The sequence below is a fragment of the Lissotriton vulgaris genome, chromosome 2_2 (assembly GCF_964263255.1).
Source record: "Lissotriton vulgaris chromosome 2_2, aLisVul1.2, whole genome shotgun sequence".
Taxonomy (NCBI): Eukaryota; Metazoa; Chordata; class Amphibia; order Caudata; family Salamandridae; genus Lissotriton; species Lissotriton vulgaris.
Genome location: NC_141688.1, coordinates 221,650,224 through 221,677,136, shown reverse-complemented (window position 1 = coordinate 221,677,136; position 26,913 = coordinate 221,650,224). Strand labels below are relative to the sequence as shown.

Genomic DNA, 26,913 nt, shown 5'->3' with positions numbered 1-26,913 from the left:
AAACCCTCACTCACCCTCAACCCCTCACCCTCAACCCCTCACTCACCCTCACTCTCACTCATCCTCACTCACCCTCAACCCCTCACTCACCCTCACTCACCCTCAACCCCTCACCCTCACTCACCCTCACCCTCAACCCCTCACCCTCACTCACCCTCAATGCCTCACCCTCAATCACCCTCAACCCCTCACCCTCACCCACCTTCACTCACCCTCACCCTCACTCACCCTCACTCACACTCACCCTCACCCACCCTCAAACCCTCATCCTCACTCACCCTCAACCCCTCATCCTCACTCACCCTCAACCCCTCATCCTCACTCACCCTCAACCCCTCACCCTCACTCACCCTCAACCCCTCACCCTCACTCACCCCCACTCACCCTCAACCCCTCACCCTCACTCACCCTCACCCTCAACCCCTCACTCACCCTCAACCCCTCACCCACCCTCAACCCCTCACCCTCAATCCCTCACCCTCACTCACCCACACTCACCCACACTCACCCTCACTCACCCACCCTCACTCACCCTCACCCTCACTCACCTTCACCCTCACTCACCCTCAACCCCTCACCCTCACTCATCCCCACTCACCCTCAACCCCTCACCCTCAACCCCTCACCCTCCCTCACCCTCATTCACCCTCAACCCCTCACCCTCACTCACCCGCAACCCCTCACCCTCACTCACCCTCAACCCCTCACCCTCAATCCCTCACCCTCACCCACACTCACCCACACTCACCCACCCTCACTCACACTCACCCTCACTCACCCTCACTCACCCTCAGCCTCACCCTCACTCACCCTCAACCCCTCACCCTCACTCACCCTCACTCACCCTCAACCTCATGCTAAAGATTTACAAAAAAACCCATAAACAATTCTAAAAGCACTAACTCTAATGCTGCGAGACCTATTGCATTTCTAATGCTTGTTCTTCCAGCCACTACAGCAAACAACAAAGGGCAATGGGTCGTCCCACAAAGGCCATTAGCAAACAGCACTGTGAGTGACACCATTCTGTACTTTTCTAAAGCAAACCCTCCCCCAAAGAATCCCCTGTAATGCCAGGGAATACTATAAAAAGTGTGTTTTTTGTGACCAAAAATACTTGTCCCTTTAGTCAGTGTGTTTATGCAGATCGACTAGGGCCCGTCAGCTACTGCAACAATAAACCATTTGCAAAAAGCAAAGAATGACAAAACAAAGCAAACATTGACAAAGCTAAAGTTCTGGCAGCCAATGCTTGTTTTGTGTATGGTGCATGGATGTGAGTCACAGTGCTAATGCACCATTTTCACTGTTTTCCCATCTGCCTACAGCATGCGAAGAAAAGAACTGAAAATGGTAATTTCTGTGATTACAAGAACTGCTGCAAAGTAAGCAGTTGGTAGAAAATCAGCAGTTACTGCTAGAAATACACCCATTTATATAGTTCCCCTACATGGTGAATTTAGGAGATCACTGACAGAATATCGGAAACAAAAATAATGTGTGGACAGTATATTATGTCAACAAAATCAAGGACAAGAATATTGTGAAGGTAAGTGCACTGGTAAGTAGAGATTTACTATTCTTGACTACACATCTACGTGCATTGAAGATATATATATCGTCATGGTACATATATGTGGAGTTATATATAGTAAACCTTTGCTTACCTATAGAAACTGACCTTCGTGATATTTTGTCCTCGATATTCTTGGTACAATACTTTGCCCACAATATTTTTATTTCCAATATTCTGTCTAAACGCTGGATTTTTAGCCCATTTTCAATCCACACATGGGCTAAAAAGTAGATTTTCCCTTATTTTCTTATTAGCAGTTATTTTGGCCAAATCTTAGGCAGGAAAGAGCAGGGGAAGTCGACATAGGTTTATGGTCTGCACCTCTGTGTGCATTCCCCTCGTGTACCTGCAAGAAGAATTGTATTGTATTGTATTGTGGTATACTTATATAGCGCAAACCTGTCACCACCAAGGGCATCCTGGCGCTTTGACCCATGATCCAGCAAGATCAGCAGCTTAGCCTGTCCCAGGGAAGAGGTAGGTTTTCAGCGCCTTTCTGAAGGCTAAGAGATCCTCAAGACTTCTCAGGGATATTGGCAGGGAGTTCCAGAGTTTGGCCGCCGCTACTCTGAACGATCGGCCACCCATCCTCACTCTCTGGAAGCGCGGGACTATTAATAGCCTGGATGAAGAGGAACGTAAAGCTCGAGATGGAAGGTACCAGGCAAACATTCTCCGCAAAGGGATTGGGCCCAAGCCATGGATGGCCCTGAACACAATGCATGCTGCTTTGTAGCAAACGCGTAGATGGACCGGCAGCCAGTGGAGTTCCTGTAACGCTGCCGTGGAAGAGCTGTAGTAGGGGCGGGAGAGGGCGAGTTTGGCAGCCATATTTTGCACCCTTTGGAGCTTGCCCAGAAGTGTTACCGGGGCCTGCAGAAGTAGTGCGTTGCAGTAGTCGAGTCAATTTAGGATGGTACTTCGCACTACTTCGGGTCTGGCTTGCTCAGGGAGGAGGGGTAAAACCTTGCGCAGCATGCGGATCAGCATCATACACGTTGAGGTGGTCTTATTTACGTACAGATCTAGCTGCAGGTTGGGCCCAAAAATGACACCCAGATTACGTGTCGATTGTGCGGCTGACACCGTCTCTGAAAATGACGGGGGCCAAAAATCGTCTGGGAGATCACGGGGAACTCGGTCGTTGGAGCAATACAGGACCTCTGTCTTAGTTCCATTGAACTGTAACGAGTTCAAACGGAGCCATTCCGCTGTAGCCTGCATGCACCGATGGAAGGTCTCCAATGGGACTGCGTCCTGTCCCTCCAGTGAAAAGACCAGCTGGGTATCATCCGCATAATTAAATGCGGAGATCCCAAAAGATTTAATGAGCTGGACTAGAGGGCGGAGGTAGATATTAAAGAGTATAGGGCTGATGGCTGAGCCCTGAGGTACTCCTTGTCCTACTCTCCGCTCCTATGAGCTGAAGGGGGGGAGCGAAACCCGTTGCTGACAGTTGTCCAGATAGGAGATTAACCAGTCCCTGGCCTTATCTTTGACCCCGCACTCTTCCAGCCTCGAAATAAAGGTAGGATGGCTGACCGTGTCGAACGCGGCCGACATGTCGAGCAGCACCAGAAAGGCTGCCCGACCACTGTCGACTCGCGCCCGCAGATTGTCTAACACGGTCACCAACGCGGATTCTGTCCCATGAGCTGGGCGAAAACCGAATTGCGTCTCGTCCAGCCAGGTGTTCCCTTCTAAGAAGCCGGACAGAGTGCGGGTAACCAATTTTTTCATGATTTTGACTGGAAAAGGAAGCAGGGAGATTGGCCGGTAGTTGGAGAGGCAAACAGGGTCAAGCGTAGGTTTTTTTAAGAGCGGAGATACCACTGCCTTCTTCCTGCAGCCCGGTACCGTCCCTGTTTCAAACGACTGGCAGCAGATGGAATGCAAGGGCTGGAAAAGATCCTCCTGAAACACCTTCCAGAGTTTTGGAGGAAGAGGATCAAGAGGCGAGCCGGATGAAATCGTAAGGGCTAGGCTGCCAAACTCCTCCAAGGAGGGAAGGGGAAAGCTACTCAGCTGGGGTCGACTGGCCTCATTCGCCGGAGCTCCCAGGCTGAGGGCCAGATCCAAGGAGGGAGGGGGAAAGCTACTCAGCTGGGGTCGACAGAAGCACAGGGCCAGGACCATGGATTATGTTCCCAGCGTTCCTTGTTAATTTAATTACTTCAGACAAAGATTTCCTTGTTGACGCATATCCATAGAAATCGTTAAGGAAATCCAAGGGCCTTACTTAGAGTTTAGTGGCTGGTATGCTCCGTCGAAACGTGGCAGGTAGCTTACCCGACATATTATAAGTACCATAGCCCATAATGGGCATGTAATGTGGCATATTCTGAATAACTCCCTAAGCTCTCTTCAGTTCATTAACCTTTCTACGATTTATGTAGAGAAGTGTGGCTCAATGGTTAGAGTGGCAGACCCTGATGCAGAGGTCTGGCCCGGGACCAGGTTTCAATTCTCGCCTCGTGGGTCTTGGGCTCAATTTCCTCTGACCTGATAATTCTCGCCACGGTGCCTTTTCTAATCTTGGGTGCCACTCTGCAACTCTGGGCAATAGCTAGTTTTATCTCCACAACGACCCCAACAGCGCTGGGATGCCTGGCTCCACCCTGGGGGTGCCCAGGAGTGCATATTTCACAGGGAAAAGCCAGAAGGGGTTCCACAGCAGTATGCGTTACAGTGCCAGGACACCCCAGTTGGGGTATTAGTGCGCTTTACAAGTACAAATTACATTTACCATTACATAGAACTGTATAGCACTGGTTGATTCCTGCGGTACCTTTCGTGTAGAATGGGGAATCTAAGGAAGCATCTTTCTGCGCTGTAAAGAATGCATTGTTTCTGCTCCGGCCTTCCAGTAGCTTGGCCAACTGTACACGTCTTAGATATTGGCGTATCTAATATCCCTGTCAGAGCCCTGTGGGATAAGCACACTGGGGTGGAATGCAACAGTATATCAGAAATGGCACTCTAGTAATTGTGGGTTTAGCGGATTGTGAGGCTAGTTCTGGGATCCTGGAATTGCAGCGTTTAAGTCCCACCGTCATGTCAGCGCTATATAGTATTTGTAAGAGTCTCCGATCAATACTCTAACTTTGCTGAAATCAATGTTTTCTTTTTCGCTACAAGTGTTCAACTTCTCTACATTTTACGCTGCAGCTGAATGAAATGAAACCAGGAGTCACAGTTCTGGTGCGAGATGTAGTTAGCAGACTGCGAGAGGCTCTAAATCAAACACAGAGCTTTCCTGATGTTCCTTCTGAGGATTTCGCCTGGCAGGCCTTCCTCTCCTTGGCCATTACTTACAAGTCACGCCAGGAGTTCTTACGTGTGTTGCAATCTTTGACCCGGCCCCGGAGTCTCCAGGAGATACCCCGCACAGTGGGGCTATGGCTCCGGTATGTGTGCTTCGGCATTTAAAAACTAAAACACGTGTGTTTCGGTATGAAACCGATCCATCATACAAGATTTTTGGTTAAAGGTACGGAGAGGAAGGACATTCCAGTTAAATGGGCCTCAGCGGTAAAGTAGTTCCTACTGTGTGCATGCTCTGCTCACATAATCCAAGGAGAAAGATGGATTAGAGACGGTCCAGCGGACAGCTACCGTGATGGAGCAACATCAGAACCACAGATCTCATGGAAAGAGAGATGCAAGAACTGGAGCGGTGACCAAGTGATGTGGAAATCCAACTGGGGTATGACCAGAGTAGTGGAAGTGAGCATTGGTTGTTCTAGACCAAAGCTGTCTAACCGGGCCGAAACATTTCAGATTCTCAGCATGCGTACTAAACCTCAATAGCTCTCAAGGGTATCATTTAAAAATATTAATTTAATTATGAGACTCATGAATTGGTGACAATCAGTGTAGCGAAGGAGTGTAGGGACCAAAAATCTAAAAGCATCTCACAAAACGTAATGCATCTATTTATTACCAGTCCTAAAGCCGCTATTGTCTACAGCCTTTCAACGCTTTATACGGTCATCACCAGGATGTAGAATGATATGAGGATATGAAACAACTAGGTCTGGAATCTGAGCAGAGCTGGGAACTTCGCAGAACCTGCGCTGCTTCACCAGACTCCATTGGCCTGTCTTCAGCTCAAGCCGCGTACCGTTATCCAATCCCAGATCAGTACACCCTGTCAATCACCCCATCACGAGAGCACACACTCAATGAGAACCCACATTCCGTAGAGTGTTTCCAGTCCCTGGTGTGAGATACACAAAACCATGTGCTGGTTTAAAAGAAAGGCATAAATCACAGTAACTCAATGGCAGGAACTAAAGCAGACTGTAAAGCCTGCCGGCGGCCTCCTGGTAGTTCATATATACGCTGCGCAGTGTGTGAACTGGAAGCTCTCTCTGAAGACACTTCTGCACTTCAAACCTTTGTAGACGTTCTCCTCCCCAGAGGGTAAAGTGCTGTGCTGGAGGAGAACATGAAAGAGTGAGAGGCGAGTTTGTAGTTCGATGAGATGAGAGCCCGTGGCAGCACGAATGTAAACCAAGCACAGACAAAAAGGGGTCCCTGGTTTCGCTGCTAACCTTGTCCTGTGATCTCAGGGTACCTCCGTAGGGCCATACCCACTACTTCACTGTCCATTTCTCCTATTTATTGTATCTACTCAAATGCCTCCCCTTCTCTCAGGTGTCTAACTTTTATATCCACCTCTCCCCTATTTTAGGTCTGGCCGAGTGGCAACTTAGCTATTACCGCTAGCCTCATGTTTTCAACAAAGTTCATAAACAAAAATATAAACAGTTATACATACTTTTTTTAGACATATTTTTTTTAGCAATTTTCGTGACATCCACAATACATTAATAGAAAATCAGATGTCATTCCGATCCCACGAGAGAGGAATATTTATGCATACATAGAGGGGCTTCGGGTCAGCCCTCCTTATCCATTGGTCTATCAAATTGTCATTTAGATTATTCTTTTTTCACCCACTTCAACCAGCTCGTGGCAGTGGGTCAGCCGACTGCAGCCGTAGGCTCTCTTGCCCTGTCAGGGAAGGCCTTTTCCTGAGCATCAGTGAGCATCTAGCGAAAACTTTGTGCATGTCAGTGCCAACGCTTGTTGCCCAATCTCTGCTCTCATTTTTTTCCCCTTTGAAATGTTTAATTTCTATTGCATATGAGTGTACAAACAATAGTCTAATATTAGTTTAATAATCTCAAATGCACATATTCCTCTTGTGAGTAGATCACCCATGCCAAGTTTTTTCTGCGCATTGTGGTACCTGCAGCCGTTGTTCCTCACCTTAAACTCAAGACTTGCACGTTCAGACTACAGAAAAAGAAAACGGAGTGGACGCGTTACTCATAAAACAAAGTTGTAAAAACACAACCCTGCCTTGGGGTATTCTGGGGTGGAGGGCTCACGGAAATCTGGCCAGGGAAAACAGATTTAAAAATGAGAAATAATACACACTTTTTGAAATGTCAGGGGTGCCAATGGAGTCCCATCCAAGGGGGGTGATGGGATCATATTTGTAAAGGCCCTGGAAGAGTCATGTTGCGACGTGTACTATGCCCGGAAAAGTTGCTAGTTTGGAGTCTGGGACGTCATGGAGTGGGGCGAGAGTAAGTCTTTGTTGTTTGGTAATATGTATTTTGAGGGTGAGGTTGGTCCCGGGTGAATCCAAGTCATTTGGCATTTGGTGAGAGTTGGTGTTGGAAACCATCAAGGTTCATATCATTCAGACCGGTTTGAGCCGGACTTCAGTCTTGGAGGGATTGAGTGTCGGGTAGGCTCTGGACGGCCAGGGTTGGTGATGTGCAGGCAGCGTTTGAGGCATTGGATGAAAACTGGGGGATTCATGTATCCACCCCAATTGTTTGCCTTTTGACCCCCATACCTTCAGGTGTGCCATCCGTACAGCATCAGGGAAACAGGCTGTCCTGTACACGGCCTCTCTGATCCTGTAGCCGGCAAGAAACCAATGGTCACACCTTCTCAATATCCCTTTACAGGCCAGAGCTGCCTCTGTTTACTTCTATTATATGCTGAAGCTATGTTAGAATTTTACACTTCTTGCAGAATTTACTACCCACTTCTTGTGATGCCATTAGCGTTCAAGCCTACTATGTTTCAAAGACCACATGACGTCACTTCCTGTCATCACAGGGGCAGAGTAATGTGTGCTGTCACTTCTGCTTAAGTTATGATTTCGGTAAAACTGTGTCTTGTACTAAAAAATGTGCGGATGGGCCTCACAGAACTATACGCGATCCCCGTCTCTTATTTTTTAATTCCTGTATATTTCCCTCTTCTCCCCTTTTCTGAGCTCTTCAAACAGAAAAATAACGCATAAACGAAATGAAACTGCCAGTTGACGATCCAAAACTGAGAAGACACATTATTCGTCCCTCTGGAAGCTGCGAAACAAATTAAGTGCAACGTCCCTTGGCGCGCGCCCAAAAACGACAGGGAAGATCCCCCGGACGAGCCTCGTGCGCAAGACTTCAAAAGTGATTCTTGGCACCAACTCTTCTCCGGTGCAAATTAATGTTTTATCGGGGAATCCATTAACCGCCTGTTGGGGAGAAAGAACCATTGCATTGACAGTGGTATGAAGGAGAGACAGACACACACACACACACTCTCTCTCTGACCCACTCACACTCTGTCTCTCTCTCACACACCAGGATTGTTGTATTTTCTTGGGAAAATGAGTTAATGTGTGAATGCTTGCTCAGGGGAGTGTCTTTTACGCAAATAAGTGTTGGGGGTGAACCATAGTCTCACCTCGGGCTGCTATGCCATATGCTCTGTGTTTTTCCTCGTGCAGTGGTTGTTTATTTAGTTGGCTGGCGATAGACAGACCACAGTCCAGACAGTTTTCACTGGTTTGTATGCGCTTGGCCCCGTCTGCAGTGTCAGAGTGAGCAAAAAACAATGGAGTGGAACACAGGCAGGGCTGTAAGTGGGATGAAAAAACTGGGGGGGGGGGGTCTCTCAAAGGGGCGTGGCCAATGTAATTAGGGGCGTGGCTTAACACATAAGCTTAAAAATCTGTGGTTAGCATAGTTTGCGCCCGACTTGTATTTTGCTGTTTCTGTCATTACATCTAGATATAAGATACAAGTAACAAAATACCTACAACAAGTCAGGACTATCGTCTTTGTCAATGGTTGTTAGTTGCATAAGACAAATAAGCAGCAACCAGGCTTGCATAGAAAGTGAAAAAGCTTCCACTTAGAGCCCTGGTGACACCACAACAAGGTTGCTATTCCTGACCTTCAAAAAGATAAGTGGCAATTTGCAGTGTGCGCTGTTCCACAGGGCTCCCTCGCTCGCACCAGCGCTCGGAGTCGTGCGTTTAAAAAAGCAGACACGAGAGATGTAAAAAGCAAGAATTTCCCTTCCCTTTAGGTCGTGCCGTAACTTCTCCACTAGTGAGAAGTGAGCAGCACACATCGATGTGCCGCTGTGACTGCAGTCAGTCTGGAAAACAACAAACCGCCTGTGCCAGGGCACAAAACAGAGCCTGATAGAGACCCGTTTCGAGGCCCCTTTTAAAAAAATTGCCCGTGCGCAGACCCCTTGAGACCCGGCCCACTTAAAGCCCTGAACACAGGTAAGAGTAATTACCAATACACGAGATTATATTAAGCACTAAAACTAGGAAAAGGAAATTCTGCCATTTTCACACACCCCAAATTCCATATAGCAGGTAAGTCTCACAGACAACTGTAGGTACACGCGCCGCTTTAGTTAAGACATGAGTTCACAAGTGCTTGCGAGGCGCTCGAAGCTTGACAATAATTGTTTTTCGCGGTAAGTTTGGTGTAAGTGAGGATTATTGGTGGCCGGGTTGGGAGGAAACTTCCGGTGAGGCTATGACGTCACACCTGCTGTAGTAGGCCTTCCACACCCATTACGCTGACCTCCTAACAACCGTTAATAATTTGACCTTGGAGGCGTTGACAACTAGACACCAGCCCAGCTCGGGGCCTCCGTCAATTTAGGGTTTTTCAAGCGTCAACTATTATATGGCCCCCTGATCGGGGCTTTTGGGGGCCCTCTCCCCCCCCCCTCCCCTCATACTTGGGCTCCCCCGCCCCGGTTGGCAGCCTCCCCTCCGGGATGTGATATTTGCGGTTAGTGGCGTCTGTGGATCGCTTCCTCTGGGGAGATAGATGCCTTCCTTCCCGTCCGGGGGTGAACTCGTCAGAAGAGATGCCCACAGTTTCAGATTAGAAGCGATTCATACTTGGCCTGCGATAGGGCGGACCCGGTGCCAGATTCGACGAGCCCCCTTCCCATACCAGCTCAATGCGCCCTCTGTGCTCGGGCAGCGCGTGGGGAGGGTAGCTTTGAGGGCGCTTACTGCGCCCCCAGGCCTGGCATCCTGTTCGCCGCGTGCTGGGGTGGCACCCACAGGCAGACACTTGTCTCCTGGCATCACATGAAATAAACATGAAAGCGACCCTTGCAGTCAGCCTGTAGTTATCTTCAGTGCCTTCACCCGCCTTTAGGTAGACGAGAAATGTCCAGACTGCCATCTGAAGGCTGGGAGGTGAAGGACTGGGTTCTTTTGGACCCAGCGGTGCCAGGGCACAACACCTGAAACCTTCGTGGGTAACCTGCTCCGGCGTACAAGTCACAGAGACACGGGACACTTCCTTCGGCGTCAAAGAGTCAAGGTTTATTTACTGCAGGGAACACAGAAGTCACGGCAAGTACACCACGTGCAACTTGGGGAGACTGCTTCAAATTGGTTTTGTGGATCGCTCCTTTTATACAGTTTTTACCCATAGGCTAACATTGAACACAAAGGTTTACAACTCAGTTCCCACATCTAGCTCCCAGAGGGGTCGTTTTGGTCGCTTTGAAACATACAAGGTCCGGAACATAAGTGCGGAAACATTTGGCGGTTCCCAACTGTAAAAACCCATCTTCCCACCATTAGCAAATTCCAATCAGCAGTAAAGTAGATTGAAACAGGAACGAAGACAGGTGCAGAGGAAGACGGAGACAGTGGGGAGATCGGAAAGGGTGTAAAAGGGGAGGTGTCGGGAAGCACGAGATACAGGCATCAAAGGAACGTGCCTAATGAGATGCACGGCTGAGACAATAAGTCCGTGCGGCAAGATGAGCCTCGAGCGGCGCCACCTGCCTTACAGTAGCAACCCCCTCATCATAAAGACACTTTCAAAGGACATGTGTCTTCCGCAAATATCTTGGGAGTCCCAGGGTCGCGAAGCGGACAGCGTCCGTTCGCTGACTACTTGAGGGCAAGAGACAAAATGGATGCCGTATCTAAAATGGAACCCGTGGGTACAGATGAAAAGCCCACATAACAAACGAACGGTTTAAGTTAGCACAGCGAAACTGCGCACACTTACTAAACTCGTCATTTGCGGTTCATAGATACTAGACTCGACCATATCCGTGCGAGTCGGAAACACCACTTACAATTGTCACGGAACCTCAGACGCTCCTTTTGCCCTCATGTAGGCAAGCACTAGTCAGAATCATATTCAATATTCATCAGACCATCAAGATGTCGTTGTAGCATAGCTCTGTCCGACCGAGTCCCCTTGGTAACAGGTGGTTGTCTCATACACGTTGTAGCACAGAGGCCACATAAGGCAGGACCACACTGCACACAAAGGCAACACGTGAACAGGAACACTACCACAACCCCGATGATCATCAGAACCTTCCAACCCCAAGTCGACATCAGGCCCCAAAACCATCCGAGTAGCGTCCAATCCCCTACATCCACGTGTATGGATTCGGAGATCTTATGCAACTTCGAGATGGCTTGATAGACAGTAGGAGCATTATCAGGTATGAAAATGCAACAGCTTGAATGGATCACTTTACATACCCCACCGCGATCCGCCAAGACGACATCTAAAACCATACGGTTTTGCAACGTCATAAGTCTCTCCGCCTGAAGTTCTGAGGTGATATTACCAAGGGCACTGGCAGTAACATTAGCTGTCGATTCTACCACTCGAGTCAAATGTCTCAGGTTCCTACTATTAACCATAGGTCCCCAAAACGGGAGGAAACCCTTGAAAAAGTCTCCTGCCTCTTGACCGGCAGTATCCTCTTCGCTAATTACGCCTCGTACAACTCTAGTCTTATGGTAATCAGCATCTACAGTGAACGTCGGAGGCAACAGATTTGCAACAAAACATGAGCCCATGAAGTCTGAGGGCAACCATGTATGTGCACGATCATGACAGATGAAGTACGTACCCTTGGCAGCCAGAAACACAGGGGTCGGGGACATTGGCAGAACGTAACTTTCAGTGCAAGCACTGACTCCAAGTGAGGCTTGCGAACCACGACCCACGAGACAAAGATTACCAGTGTGGGGTACGACCCATATTGGAGGCGAGCTTTGAAGCTGCTTTTCATTAGTGAACATACTATATTCCCCTCTACTCGGGGCCCTATAGGCTTGTACCTCTTCTTTAGGGATGAGAAAAGCATCATGGATCTCATCTTCCAAATCCTGTATTGCCATCGATAGCACCCACTGGTACGAGGTAGGACCAGGTTTGGGGGAACGTTCTGGAGTGGGGTGGAAACCTAGTGCGCTTCGAAGCATTGTTTGGTATGCTCGAGCTGACCCTTGGGAACTATACGGTAACACCAGATATGGGATTCCCTTACCCGTAGTATGTGGCATCAACCCACACACCCAACAATTAGTAGTGTTAACCACTAACTGATGCTGATGGAGGAGCTGGATAAAGGAATTGTTGCGGAATTCTACACGTCTAGCCTGTTCGTGTTCCGGTAAAATATGAAAGGAATGGGGAGAAACAGTAGAAGTAATAGAAGTAAGGTTAGGGTAAGAAGTAGGAGTAGGGGTAGGAAGCAAAAAGTAAGACATAGCATAATACACCCCACCCGCCAAGAATGCAGAAGCAGTTAAAAACAATACAAACAATTGGAATACAACACATTTAGTACGACTGAGTGTCTGCAGTTTGACTCTGTACGCCTGCGTTCCTTCCAAATCGTTCAGCTTCGAAAATGCCATTTCCCTACGACCGTCCGCAACGTTTCTTGACGCACTTCGTTCTGTGCAGCAATAGTCAATCCCCAGGAGTTCCTAGGAACCGACGGCCTTTAACCTAGCGTCAAGACCTACTGTCCAGAAGGAAGTACGCGCGCGGCCCTACGGCCCTCAATACACAATATGTATTTATTTAGCACAATTAGTTCAGCTGTGGAAGGAAAAGATACAAGAAAAATCTTAATATATGTACAAAACAAGTGTCAATGATACGAATTGTTCAAAGTTGATCAGGGGAAACGAAGATATTGCAGTTATCAGTTTCAGCAAAGCAAGAAAACAATTTTATTTGTCCTTAGTATGAGAACGCAAGGAATATCGATGTTTCCCGGGACGTGTCTGCTCGTCGAACAAAGGATCCGTTGAGGAGACAGCGTCCTGCTGATCAGTTTGTTGATTTGGTCTTGAGTCTTTTGCTGACAATGTTCCAACAGTGGCTTTCTGCTGCGCTGAGTGTTCACCAACAAGCTGTGCGTCGCTAAAAGGTACAAACGCCGGCAATGTCTCTGCTTCTGTTGACGCAATGCCTTTCCTCACCCACGGGTCTGCCGGCAAAGGAATAGGGACTCGTTTACAATGGGTAGCGTGTACCCAATTCTTCCGCCCCTCAAGACGAACGGCAGTCCTCGTGGCCAGGAGCACCTGGTGAGGTCCAACAAAACGGGGGTCCAGATTCTTCTTGCGTGAAAAATTACGGGTGACAACCCAATCACCGGGCTGGAGCTGGTGGCCTGGACCCTCCGTCTGCGTCGGCAAGGCGTCGTAAACCTGTTGATGAATTAACCTCAGTTTAGCAGTCAAGTCATGTAAGTAGTCAATCAACATCGGATACTCAAGATCAACGAATATACCTGGCCTAGGAACCCCCCACACATTCGCAGGACGGCCGAACACTATTTCATAGGGACTAAGCCCTATTCGGGAGTGTACAGTCGCCCTAGTTGACAGTAGTGCTAGAGGCAAAGCGTCAGGCCACGAAAGTCCACTCGTAGCCTGAATCTTTGCTAATTTTAATTTAAGGGTACCATTGTAACCTTCAACCAATCCAGCTGACTGGGGATGATTGGCGCTATGGAATTTTTGATTAATTCCAAGGCCCTTACACACACTCTTCATCACACTTCCAACAAACTCACTTCCGTTATCTGACCACACGACTCTAGGCATTCCATACCGAGGAAAGTATTCCTTCAGTAGGATTTTCGCAGTAGACAAAGCAGTATTATCTTTGAGGGGATAGGCCTCGATCCATCGGGAGAATGCGCAAACCACAACCAAAACGTATTTCAGGTTATTGCATCGCTCCATATGGATGAAGTCCAATTGAATCACCTCAAAGGGATACGAAGGAGGAGCAAAACTGCCAGGGGGAGTTGGGGTTCCTTTGCCAGGATTGTACATTATACACACCATACAATTCTTCACCAGACGTTCAGCACACTTCGTAATACCATCATTCTTCCACACATCAGCCAACAACTTACAAATACCTTTCGCGCTAATATGTGCTAACCCATGTGCCATTGTCACAACGGCTAGTACATACGCATCCGGTAACATCCATCTTTTCTGATCCGACAAATCAATCCAGCAACCATTCGCATCCAACCTTCCCGTACTTTCTTTCCACTTCGTCTTTTCAGTATCAGTGGCCTCATTCTGAATTGCCTTCACGCTCTCTATAGTATTCTCACACATACTTGATTCTGTAGGCCACCTAACCGAACTCGTCACATACATTCGAGTGCTAAGGTTCCGGGCAGTCTCCTTAGCAATCTCATCTGCAAACGCGTTACCACGACCAACATCATCCGTCACCTTACGATGCGCACTACACTTAACAATTGCAACTTGAGCAGGCAAAGTCAATGCATCCAAAAGATCGTTCACGAGCTGGCCATGCTGTATTTTCGTGCCATGCGACGTGAAGAAACCACGCTCTCGCCACAACCGTCCAAAGCTATGCGCTACACCGAAAGCATACTGACTATCGGTGTACACATTCACACGTTTACCTTTTGCTAATACACATGCTATAGTAAGAGCAATCAGCTCTGCAGCTTGGGCAGAATTCTGATTCAATCTCGCAGTCTCAACGACAGTATTCAACGTCACAACAGCATAAGCAGTAGTCACATCACCATTCGGCAATTTAAAACATGACCCATCCACATACAGGGTGCCGTCAGGGTCTTCCAATGGGGTGTTTTTAAGGTCCACTCGACCTTTTGTTTCCTCCTCTGTACGCAAGTAGCAGTCATGTTCTGCTACTTCATCTGACTCTGCACTAATCGGTAACAAAGTTGCCGGATTTAGGACATTACAACGTTTTATCTGAATGTGGCTTGCCAAGAGCGTCAATTCGTACCCAGATAACCTCGCACTCGTCAAGTGCTGAGTTTTCGTTCGATTCAAAAGAGTATCGACTGCATGCGGAACCATCACCGTAAGCATATTATCCATGACCAATCCTGCTGATTGTCGGATGGAGACCGCAGCTGCCGCAGTTGCTCTCAAACAACTCGGCAATGCTCTAGCTACTGGGTCTAAGGTCGAGGAAAAATATGCACATGGACGTTGCTTACCACCAAAAGGTTGCGTTAAGACACTCAACGCACAACCTTCCCTCTCGTGAACATATAACGTGAACGGCTTGCTGTAATCAGGGGTACCTAACACAGGAGCCGAACACAACGAATCACGTAATTCAGAAAAACTTTTCTGACATTCTTCCGTCCATGGTAAAGGAGTTGAAACATCCTTGCACGTAAGAGCCACCAATGGTTTCGCTAGCAATGAAAAATTAGGAATCCACTGCCTGCAGTACGACGTGATACCTAGAAAGGCACGCACATCTCTCTGGGTTTGTGGCACAGCCATTCGCGCAATCGCTGCAATTCTCTCTGGGGTCAATCTCCTTCCCTCCTTTGACAATAAGTGACCTAGATAGGTTACTTCTTGACAACAATATTGGAGTTTAGAAGGTGACACCTTGTGATTTAACTCACAGAGATGTTGCAGCAACGATACCGTAGCAATTTTGCAAATGTCCTGAGTATCAGCAGCCACCAATAAGTCGTCGACGTATTGGATTAAAGCCGCACCAACCGGCAACCTAAACGCATCCAGTTGACCCTTCAAAGCTTGACTGTAAATCGATGGACTTTCACAGTAGCCTTGAGGAGCGCGTTTGAACCGGAAGCTACGTCCACCAAGAGAGAAACCGAAAAGGTCCCTGCTCTCTTCGGCAATCGGGATGCTGAAAAACGCATTTTTCAAATCAATCACCGAAAACCACGAAGCAGTAGCTGGAATCAGAGTCAGTAGCGCCGTGATGTCAGGCACAACAGGAAATTGAGGAACCACAATTTTATTTACCTCCCGTAAATCGATAACAAAACGATAAACAGGCGGTTTGGTAGGATCAGTGCGTTTAAGAATGGGCAGTACAGGGCTGTTGCACACGTTTCCCCGTGTCTCCTCAATAACATCTTTCTCGATCAAATCATAAATGATCGCTAACAAAGCTCGTTCACCATCCAGGGAGATACGATATTGGGGAATACGTGGCAATCGCACATTCGATTTCAACTGAACAACATAAGGGGAGATATCAAGTAGGCCCACATCGTTTGGACCCGCCGCCCACAAAGACGCAGGAAGAGAATCCAATTCCGGTGGAAGCTTATCGAGGGACAAATACATGGGAGAGACTACTTTCTCTCCGAACGTAAGCTTTACACCCGCAGGAGAACAATACAAAGTTGCATACAAACGTTTAAGCAAATCCAGACCCAAAAGATTTTCGCCACAACCAGTGGTTAAAATCAACGGAGCATCGAGCTCACGAGGCCCAATTTTAAGGGGCAAAGGGCATGAAACTGGATTGCTAACGGGGGCGCCAGAGAATCCAACGGATACATTTGTTAAGCCAGACAAAGGTGCGCCAGGGAGTTTCGAATGCATGATAGAACTTTTCGCTGCACCAGTGTCCAACAGAAAAGGCTCAACGACGCCCGATGTAGCAACTGCGACGTAAGGCCCTCTCTGATCAACCGGAACTGATACCACTCCCTCTCCTTGTCTTTGGCCGTCCTAGTAATTACTATCGTCAGTTCCCTGATCGACGTAATAATCGTCTACATTGTACTGCGCAGATCGTCCTTGTGATGATCCACGTTGATCGAAACAGTTATTAGAATTTGATGAATTGTCAGAACGGTCGTTCTGAGCACCACGACCTCTACCACGTGATGCATTCTGTGAACCACCACGGCCTCCTCTAGACGAATTACCAATATTACGATCATTCAAAGCAGGACAATCAAATTTAATGTGTCCCTCCTGTCTACAATAAGCACATTGATTGTACCCTAATGAAGATCTGTTAAAAGAGGAATCATTACGCGACTGCGATCGATTCGATTGCGACTGTGATCTATTCTGCTGAGACGTATTCTGATTAGAACGCGGCGGATATGCTTGTTGCAACAACACTTTAGTTTTCAGCTCTTTTGTCTTTTTATCAGCACGGTCAGTTTCCTCTTTTTCTCTATTTTCGTAATATTGTGCCGTAGCCAATATCTGAGCTGAGGTAGAAACGGCCCACGCACTTTCTGAATTCTTCAATTTATTGCACAAGTCGGGCAATAAGTTCGATACAAATTTATCCACAAACAGCCTTTGTCCACCCTCAGTACCCATATCCTGTCCACTATGATCAACGAATGTTTCCTCAAACCTCGTAAAGAAGTCTGAAACACTCTCATCTTTCTTTTGCTTACAGGCTGACAACTTGTCCCAATTTACCTTCATAGCTGGCATGAGCGTTTTCATTAACGTAATGATTCGCTGGGGAAGAAGTTCAATCAACTGATCGGGTTTAGTAGCAGCCGCTTGTCCAGCGTCTGCCGCTGTAATAGCAGCCCAATCACCACCTAACTCATTTGTGTGATCTTGGTGACGAATCTTGGCCCATACCGGTTGCGGTACGACATTGCCAAACAACATGTCGATATCGGCAAGATTCATTACCGTAGCATCTACGAGCTGCGATAATTCCTTATAATACCCTGCAGGATTCTTGCGAGGATCGGGCAAAGTTTGTTTCACCTGAAGCACTTCCGATCGTTTCCATGGGAGGTGTATCCACACTCTCTGGAAATGTGCCGCTATTGGGTTATTAACATCGGTATTATCAGCGGGTACCCAAACCGGCGGAACTTCACGCATAGGATATTGGCCAGACTCAGCTTGTTGGCGTTCAAGATCCTCTACAAACAGTGCGTGAGGAATAGGAGCTAGACGAAAAGACAGCAACTGCTCGATAGCACGTCGGACATTAGTGTCGACTATCAGTCCAGTAGCGAACTGAAGCCGAAGATTAGACAGGGCGGTCAGCACCTCGTCAGGCGCAACGGCCGCTATCTGATCATGTAAAAGTTTACACATTTCGTCAAACACATATCTCTGAGTCGGTATGTTGAATTGACTAAATGTTTCAAGAACAACTCGGGGTGGATTTCTCTGTGGATTGTCCATCCAACCCATCGCCATATTGTAGAGCGCAGCGCGTTCTCTATTAGCAGGAAGCTGGCTACGTCTCTGAGGACCATCAGAACCAGCAGACCCAAAAACAGGTCCGAGCGACTGAAAGAAGTTTGTCGCAATGGGAGAATTACGATTACGGGTAGAGGGACAAGAATAAGACACAGGACTAACAAGAGAAGGAGTAGAAGCATTAGCAACAACAGGGGTTAACAACACAGGAGCAGTAGCGTGAGTAGGAGTATGTGGAAGCGGAGGAGCAGTAGGAATAGAAACAGGCACAGGAGCAGGAACAGTCGGAAGAGCGGGTGCAGGTTGAGGAACAGGCGGAGGAATAACAGGTGGAAGAACAGGTACGGCAGGGACCACAGGAGCTGCGGTACCCTGTACGTACGGAGGTGGCGACTTCATAAGATAGGACATTAAAGGATCCTCAACTGCCTCTTCCTTCTTATCCGACTCCGTAGGCAAAGCAGGATAGCATTTATCTATGGTCATACGCTGCAGCCTCTCAAACACTTCCTTATCCTTATCCTCCTTATCACGCTGAAACTGCTCAGCTTTCTTCACAATAGTAGCAACATTATCTCGCTCACTACGTTTATTCTGTCTGATCTCTTTCTGTCGGGCTTCTTTGCGCCACAACCGAAAGGCATCAAACATGGCCGGCCTAGATTTACGTTCGAACAACTTTAGTTCCAAATTATCTAAGATCGACGCTTCGAAGCTACCATGAGGTGGCCAACGAAGATCGCCGTCTTTCTTTGTATATTTTATCCAGTAATCGTTAAAAGCAATCGGGCCTAGCCCATGTTTGCTATACAGGTCATAAGTAGGAGTTCCTACCGGAGGTATCGGACACGAGTCCTCCAGCAGGGAATCCGCACCACAAGGTCTAAAGCAACTGAACAAAGTACTGCGACCAGGCATCTTGCACGCTAGCCGAGTTTCACAAACTTCAAGGGTTACGGGATTTACCAAGTCCCAGCAAGAACAAAACCCTCGGTCTTTGGCGGCTGCAGTCGTCAAACAAATACAACAACAAAGTACGCTTAGCAAAGTGTCACCGACAAAAACACTCACACAGCGTGTACAACAACAACAAACACTAGTGTTTACAACAAAGACACTCGCTAAAGTGTCTACAACAAAAACACTCGCTAAAGTGTTTACAACCAAGGATTCTGGGAGCGACCCACAAATACTTAACTCAAAGATCAATGGCGTCCTCAGGAAGGCCCGTCAATCGTCTCGCTATACCAAGGTCTACGCCAGGCGCCAAAACAGGTCTACAGTCAGGGCAGCAGTCCGTCGCAGCCGTTAGGAGGCGGGAATCTTCGCGGGAAAAGTCTTCGGGCCACTTATTTCGACAACAGGATCGATGAAGCGGGGTGCACCTTCCCTCGGAGATTTCACACGAAGTTCCTCACGATCGTCGGGCTTGGACCGGTACCACTGATGCAGCCCCACGTTGGGCGCCAACTGAAGGACTGGGTTCTTTTGGACCCAGCGGTGCCAGGGCACAACACCTGAAACCTTCGTGGGTAACCTGCTCCGGCGTACAAGTCATAGAGACACGGGACACTTCCTTCGGCGTCAAAGAGTCAAGGTTTATTTACTGCAGGGAACACAGAAGTCACGGCAAGTACACCACGTGCAACTTGGGGAGACTGCTTCAAATTGGTTTTGTGGATCGCTCCTTTTATACAGTTTTTACCCATAGGCTAACATTGAACACAAAGGTTTACAACTCAGTTCCCACATCTAGCTCCCAGAGGGGTCGTTTTGGTCGCTTTGAAACATACAAGGTCCGGAACATAAGTGCGGAAACATTTGGCGGTTCCCAACTGTAAAAACCCATCTTCCCACCATTAGCAAATTCCAATCAGCAGTAAAGTAGATTGAAACAGGAACGAAGACAGGTGCAGAGGAAGACGGAGACAGTGGGGAGATCGGAAAGGGTGTAAAAGGGGAGGTGTCGGGAAGCACGAGATACAGGCATCAAAGGAACGTGCCTAATGAGATGCACGGCTGAGACAATAAGTCCGTGCGGCAAGATGAGCCTCGAGCGGCGCCACCTGCCTTACAGTAGCAACCCCCTCATCATAAAGACACTTTCAAAGGACATGTGTCTTCCGCAAATATCTTGGGAGTCCCAGGGTCGCGAAGCGGACAGCGTCCGTTCGCTGACTACTTGAGGGCAAGAGACAAAATGGATGCCGTATCTAAAATGGAACCCGTGGGTACAGATGAAAAGCCCACATAACAAACGAACGGTTTAAGTTAGCACAGCGAAACTGCGCACACTTACTAAACTCGTCATTTGCGGTTCATAGATACTAGACTCGACCATATCCGTGCGAGTCGGAAACACCACTTACAATTGTCACGGAACCTCAGAGGGCTGGAGCAGTGTCAGTCAGATGTCAACCATAGTCTCACCTGGGGCGGCCTCTGTACCAGCCACCAAATGCCATGTGCACTGTGCCAGCCCTACTGGCAGACCTGACATGAGAGTAACGACAGCACAGAGAGTCAGCTTGACACTCGGAGGTTGGCCTGCCACATTTACCAACTTCTGAGTGTCCAGCCGACTCCCTGTGCTGTTTTTACTCTTACAAATGAGCACTATAGTGTAGGGCGGGCTCATTTGGGTCGAGTATGACCTAAGCAATGCCAGATTTTCCGGATATCCACGTACCAATCATTTGCACCAATAAAAACAAGTGGAACGCATGTACGTAGTCAGTGTTTATCTTGACAATACTACATGAATGGGGCTCTCGCCGGACTACGCTGGACACCCCTGCAGTAGCCCATCGTGGCCCACCATTCACCCGCCACACTTCCTTCTCGGCTCTCTTGTGCTGTTAGAGGACGCTGATCAATGTCAAGGGGATGTTTTCTTTGGCACTGCACTCGCATAATGGGACTTCAGCATTGTACATCATCGTATTCACAACTGCAAGGACCCGGAACCCCATTGTCCATTCTAATAATGCTAGAAAGCGTCCCTGGGGACCCCTCAGGCAGCGGATGGTAGATTGAGGCAGATAAAGCAGCGCATGAGCGGGGCCTGGAGCCACTGCCTTTGGTACCATGTCTCTACAAATAGCACCGGGAGAGAGAATGGACCACAAATAAATGGAACTGTCTGGTAAAACGAAGGGGAAGTAAACAGCTTCCCGCTGTTGTTTACACGAAGACACACAGATGCAGGTGCTGAATATTCCCACGAAAAGAAAATGGCTGTTTCTCTGTCATTGTGAAGAGTGCATGTAAAACAGGTCTACTTGCTAAGCATGACTAATGAGTATCTTAGTCTTCACCGCTGTCTTTGCTTTCTCACAGCTATCACTCTCCTGCATCTCTCTAGGTAATATGTTCCAGTTCTGTGATGCAAAGGGGACTCCTAGTAGCTCAGTAGAACTCGAGAAACCTATAGGCCAGCTGTAGGTCTCAAAACCCAAGCAGACAACAAACACTTCTCCTTACCGAGCCCTGCATCAGCAATCAATCACCAATATAAGGTGTCCTTGAATGTTTATTCAAGGACACCTTATATTGATGATTTTTTGATGATGCAGGGCTCGGTAAAGAGAAGCGTTGTGATTATGGGTGGGCGTAGTTCGTGTAGTAGCGCTACGCGTAGCTAGGCAAAGTGGACTTCGCACTACGCGAGCTACGCATAGCATTACGCGAACTACGTTGTTGCATGTTTGCACTGTGCAAGATGTCGTTTTCAATGATTCCACAGTGCGGACATGCATCCGGCACTGTACAATCATTGAAAACGGCAACTTGCACAGTGCGAGCTGTACTTTTCTGCCGCTCGAGTAGATTTTTACTCGAGCTGCAGCTTTCTCAACGCAGACTGGTAGTTTCTCATTGCGAGCGGTCGCAAGCATGAGCGACCACTCGCAATGAGACCTCCTCGCGTTGAGAATCTCGCTGGGAGGTTTATTTTCCATGCTTGCGATCGGCAACTTGATGTTGCTGATCGCGAACAAGGAAATAGTCTCGCGAGGATGTCATTTTGCTTGCTCACGGTCGCCAACTTGACGTTGACGACCGCGAGCAAGCAAAAAATGACCGCTGCACTACGCTGTTTGCACTTCGCGTAGTGCAAAGTTGCGCAAACTACGCGAGCGTAGCATAGTGCTATGCCCAGGGGTAGTTCTGATGAATGATGTCTCAGTCGGTCTCAAAACCTCAGCAGACACAAAACACATAGACATTCAAGGAAAACTATAGTTGGTGATTGAGTAATAGTGATGTGGGGCTTGGTTAGGAGAAGTGTTCTGATGAATGATATCCCAACAGGTCTCTAAACCCAAGCAGACATCAAACAAAGTAAATTTTCTAGAACACCTTTCCTTGGTGATTGATAGTGATGCAGGGCCCGGTAAAGAGACATGTCCTGAAGAATGATGTCACAGTAGGTCACAAAACCCAAGCACACATCAAACAAAGGTATGTTCTAGAACACCTTTCGTTGAATGATAGTGATGCAGGGCCCGGTAAAGAGAAGTGTCTTGAAGAATGATGTCACAGTAGGACTCAAAACCCAAGCAGACATCAGAGGAGTATTCTAGAACACGTTGCCTTGGTGATTGGTAGTGATGCAGGGCCCGGTAAAGAGAAGTGTCCTGAAGAATGATGTCACAGTAGGACACAAAACATCAAGACATCAAGACATCAAACAAAGGAATATTCTAGAAGACGTTGCCTTGGTGATTGGTAGTGATGCAGGGCTGGGTAAGGAGAAGTGTCCTGAAGAATGATGTCACAGTAGGACACAAAACTCAAGCGGACATCAAACGAAGGAATATTCTAGAACACGTTGCCTTGGTGATTGGTAGTGATGCAGGGCTGGGTTAGGAGAAGTGTCCTGAAGAATGATGTCACAGTAGGACACAAAACCCAAGCAGACATCAAACAAAGGAATATTCTAGAACACGTTGCCTTGGTGATTGGTAGTGATGCAGGGCTAGGTAAGGAGAAGTGTCCTGAAGAATGATGTCACAGTAGGACACAAAACCCAAGCAGACATCAAACAAAGGAATATTCTAGAACACGTTGCCTTGGTGATTGGTAGTGATGCAGGGCTGGGTAAGGAGAAGTGTCCTGAAGAATGATGTCACAGTAGGACACAAAACCCAAGCAGACATCAAACAAAGGAATATTCTAGAACACGTTTCCTTGGTGAATGATAGTGATGCAGGGCCCAGTAAAGAGAAGTGTCCTGAAGAATGATGTCACATTAGGACACAAAACCCAAGCATACATCAAACAAAGGAATGTTCTAGAACACCTTTCCTTGGTGATTGATAGTGATGCAGGGCACGGTAAAGAGAAGTGTCCTGAAGAATAATGTCACATTAGGACACAAAACCCAAGCATAGATCAAACAAAGGAATGTTCTAGAACACCTTTCCTTGGTGATTGATAGTGATGCAGGGCTGGGTAAGGAGAAGTGTCCTGAAGAATGATGTCACAGTAGGACACAAAACCCAAGCAGACATCAAACAAAGGAATATTCTAGAACACGTTGCCTTGGTGATTGGTAGTGATGCAGGGCTGGGTAAGGAGAAGTGTCCTGAAGAATGATGTCACAGTAGGACACAAAACCCAAGCAGACATCAAACAAAGGAATATTCTAGAACACATTGCCTTGGTGATTGATAGTGATGCAGGGCTGGGTAAGTAGAAGTGTCCTGAAGAATGATGTCACAGTAGGACACAAAACCCAAGCATACATCAAACAAAGGAATATTCTAGAACACGTTGCCTTGGTGATTGGTAATGATGCAGGGCCCGGTAAAGAGACGTGTCCTGAAGAATGATGTCACATTAGGACACAAAACCCAAGCATACATCAAACAAAGGTATGTTCTAGAACACCTTTCGTTGAATGATAGTGATGCAGGGCTCGGTAAGGAGAAGTGTACTGAAGAATGATGTCACATTAGGACACAAAACCCAAGCATACATCAAACAAAGGAATGTTCTAGAACACCTTTCCATGGTGATTGATAGTGATGCAGGGCTCGGTAAGGAGAAGTGTACTGAAGAATGATGTCACAGTAGGACACAAAACCCAAGCAGACATCAAACAAAGGAATATTCTAGAACACGTTTCCTTGGTGAATGATAGTGGTGCAGGGCCCGGTAAAGAGAAGTGTCCTGAAGAATGATGTCACAGTAGGACACAAAACCCAAGCAGACATCAAACAAAGGAATATTCTGGAACACGTTGCCTTGGTGATTGATAGTGATGCAGGGCTGGGTAAGGAGAAGTGTCCTGAAGAATGATGTCACAGTAGGACACAAAATCCGAGCAGACATCAAACAAAGGAATATTCTAGAACACGTTTCCTTGGTGAATGATAGTGATGCAGGGCCCGGTAAAGAGAAGTGTCCTGTAGAATGATGTCACATTAGGACACAAAACCCAAGCATACATCAAACAAAGGAATGTTCTAGAACACCTTTCCTTGGTGATTGATAGTGATGCAGGGCACGGTAAGGAGAAGGGTCCTGAAGAATGATGTCACAGTAGGACACAAAACCCAAGCAGACATCAAACAAAGGAATGTTCTAGAACACCTTTTGTTGAGTGATTGGTAGTGATGCAGGGCTGGGTAAGGAGAAGTGTCCTGTAGAATGATGTCACAGTAGGACACAAAACCCAAGCAGACATCAAACAAAGGAATATTCTAGAACACCTTTCCTTGGTGATTGATAGTGATGCAGGGCCCGGTAAAGAGACGTGTCCTGAAGAATGATGTCACATTAGGACACAAAACCCAAGCATACATCAAACAAAGGTATGTTCTAGAACACCTTTCGTTGAATGATAGTGATGCAGGGCCCGGTAAAGAGAAGTGTCCTGAAGAATGATGTCACAGTAGGACTCAAAACCCAAGCAGACATCAGAGGAATATTCTAGAACGCGTTGCCTTGGTGATTGGTAGTGATGCAGGGCCCGGTAAAGAGAAGTGTCCTGAAGAATGATGTCACAGTAGGACACAAAATTCAAGCAGACATCAAACAAAGGAATGTTCTAGAACACCTTTCCTTGGTGATTTATAGTGATGCAGGGCTCGGTAAGGAGACGTGTTCTGAAGAATGATGTCATGTTACGTCTCAAAACTGAACCTCTGTGGACCACCCCTTGCTTATTAATTGGTTTCTATTGCCACCAGATGCCCTAAACGGGGCCCTTGCTGAGTATTACTTTCTTTTCTACTAGATCCGCGCCCCCAAAAGAGGTAATAGTAGAAGAAATTACTCACAGTAATCTGGAGTTGGCACAAGTATTTGCCAATGGTACCCTGTCCCTTGGTGGACACCGTGTGGGCAGTCACTGAGCACAAAAACATCTTCTCACCTCATTTGGCATAAATGTGCGGGCTGCTGGGTTGTGAATCTGCACATGTGCACATTATCAGTCCGTGTAAACACTTAGTTTATACCTTGTGCAGGTCTCCCACCCCTCTCTGGCATCTTCACCCACTCCCCCGCCCCCTCACTCCCCTGCACAGAGTCAATATAAAGAGATGTGGATCCCATGTGCTGATGTATTGATCATATCTCTGATCAGATCATGTCACGAAACAAAACTCTCAGGCCTGGCACCCCCCCCCCCCCCCCCTACCCCGTTGTCCATCGCCCCATGGAGCCATTGACTAAGTCAATAGTGATCGAGTGTAATATGAGGAGTTGTTTAATAAAGGGTAAAATGAGACCTCTTTGGCAGGTGTGAAGTCACAATTGACCCCAGCACTCACTGGAATTCTCGGTCTCTCCTTCTTCCAGCCACCACACACACACTTCTACCTCTCACTCCTTTTTATGTTGTTCAGGTGTTATTACTCCGCTCTTATAACTTGTCCTTAAAGTGCATTGGAAAAGAGTTGTGTATGTACAACACCACGAAATGAACTTGGCATTGATGCCCCCGTGGCCCCGGGGTGTGCCCGCTACCCTCTGCTACAGGTTGGCTGTACACTGGCCGACTATGCAAGGAAACTAGCACTGCTGTTTCGAAAAGTGCTCCGAGTGCCTCGAAGCGAGCCGCTGCTGGAAGTGCTAATTGAAAAGAAAAACGTCCATGCACTGAATGCAGAAGTCATGATAGCATGTGCGTCGCAGTAGCGCTGTAAGAAGGTAGCTCGTACAAATCTCGGCGCTAAAATTAGACTTTAGAAGTATAGCAGTATTTTTACTAATAGAATTTGCATAAATTAACACAAAAAGTCCCACTTTAACGGATCACGTACGCTAGTGAAAGCGACTCGCGCTGCAAAATGCTGAAATTATGTGTTTGACAGTGTTTAAAGGCGCCATGCCCTTGAAGTCACCTTCACAAAGGGGGTCGCAGACCTGCATGAAAGTGTACATGTAGGTGTATGTGTGTGTGTATAGAAAGAGCGATAGATAGATAGATAGATAGATAGATAGATAGATAGATAGATAGATAGATAGATAGATAGATAGATAGATAGATAGATAGATAGATAGATAGATAGATAGATAGATAGATAGATAGATAATTAACCCTGCAGAGGGTAAAACACGCTCGCTGTGCTTGATCAGTGCAATTTGGGCCTGTATTAAAATATGTTCCATCCCTTGCCCTGTCTGTGCCATCCACTGGAGGACTCTTCATGCCCAGGACCATTCTGCCTGCACTCAGTGGGTACCATCGCCTGGTTGAAGAGGT

At 47.5% G+C, this 26,913-nt stretch overlaps 1 protein-coding gene across 1 annotated transcript in view; it reads left to right on the top strand.

Moving 5' to 3' along the window:
* The window catches only part of ABTB2 (ankyrin repeat and BTB domain containing 2), a 485,106-nt gene that overhangs the window by 94,998 nt on the left and 363,195 nt on the right, over nt 1-26,913 (top strand). The window lies entirely within an intron of this gene.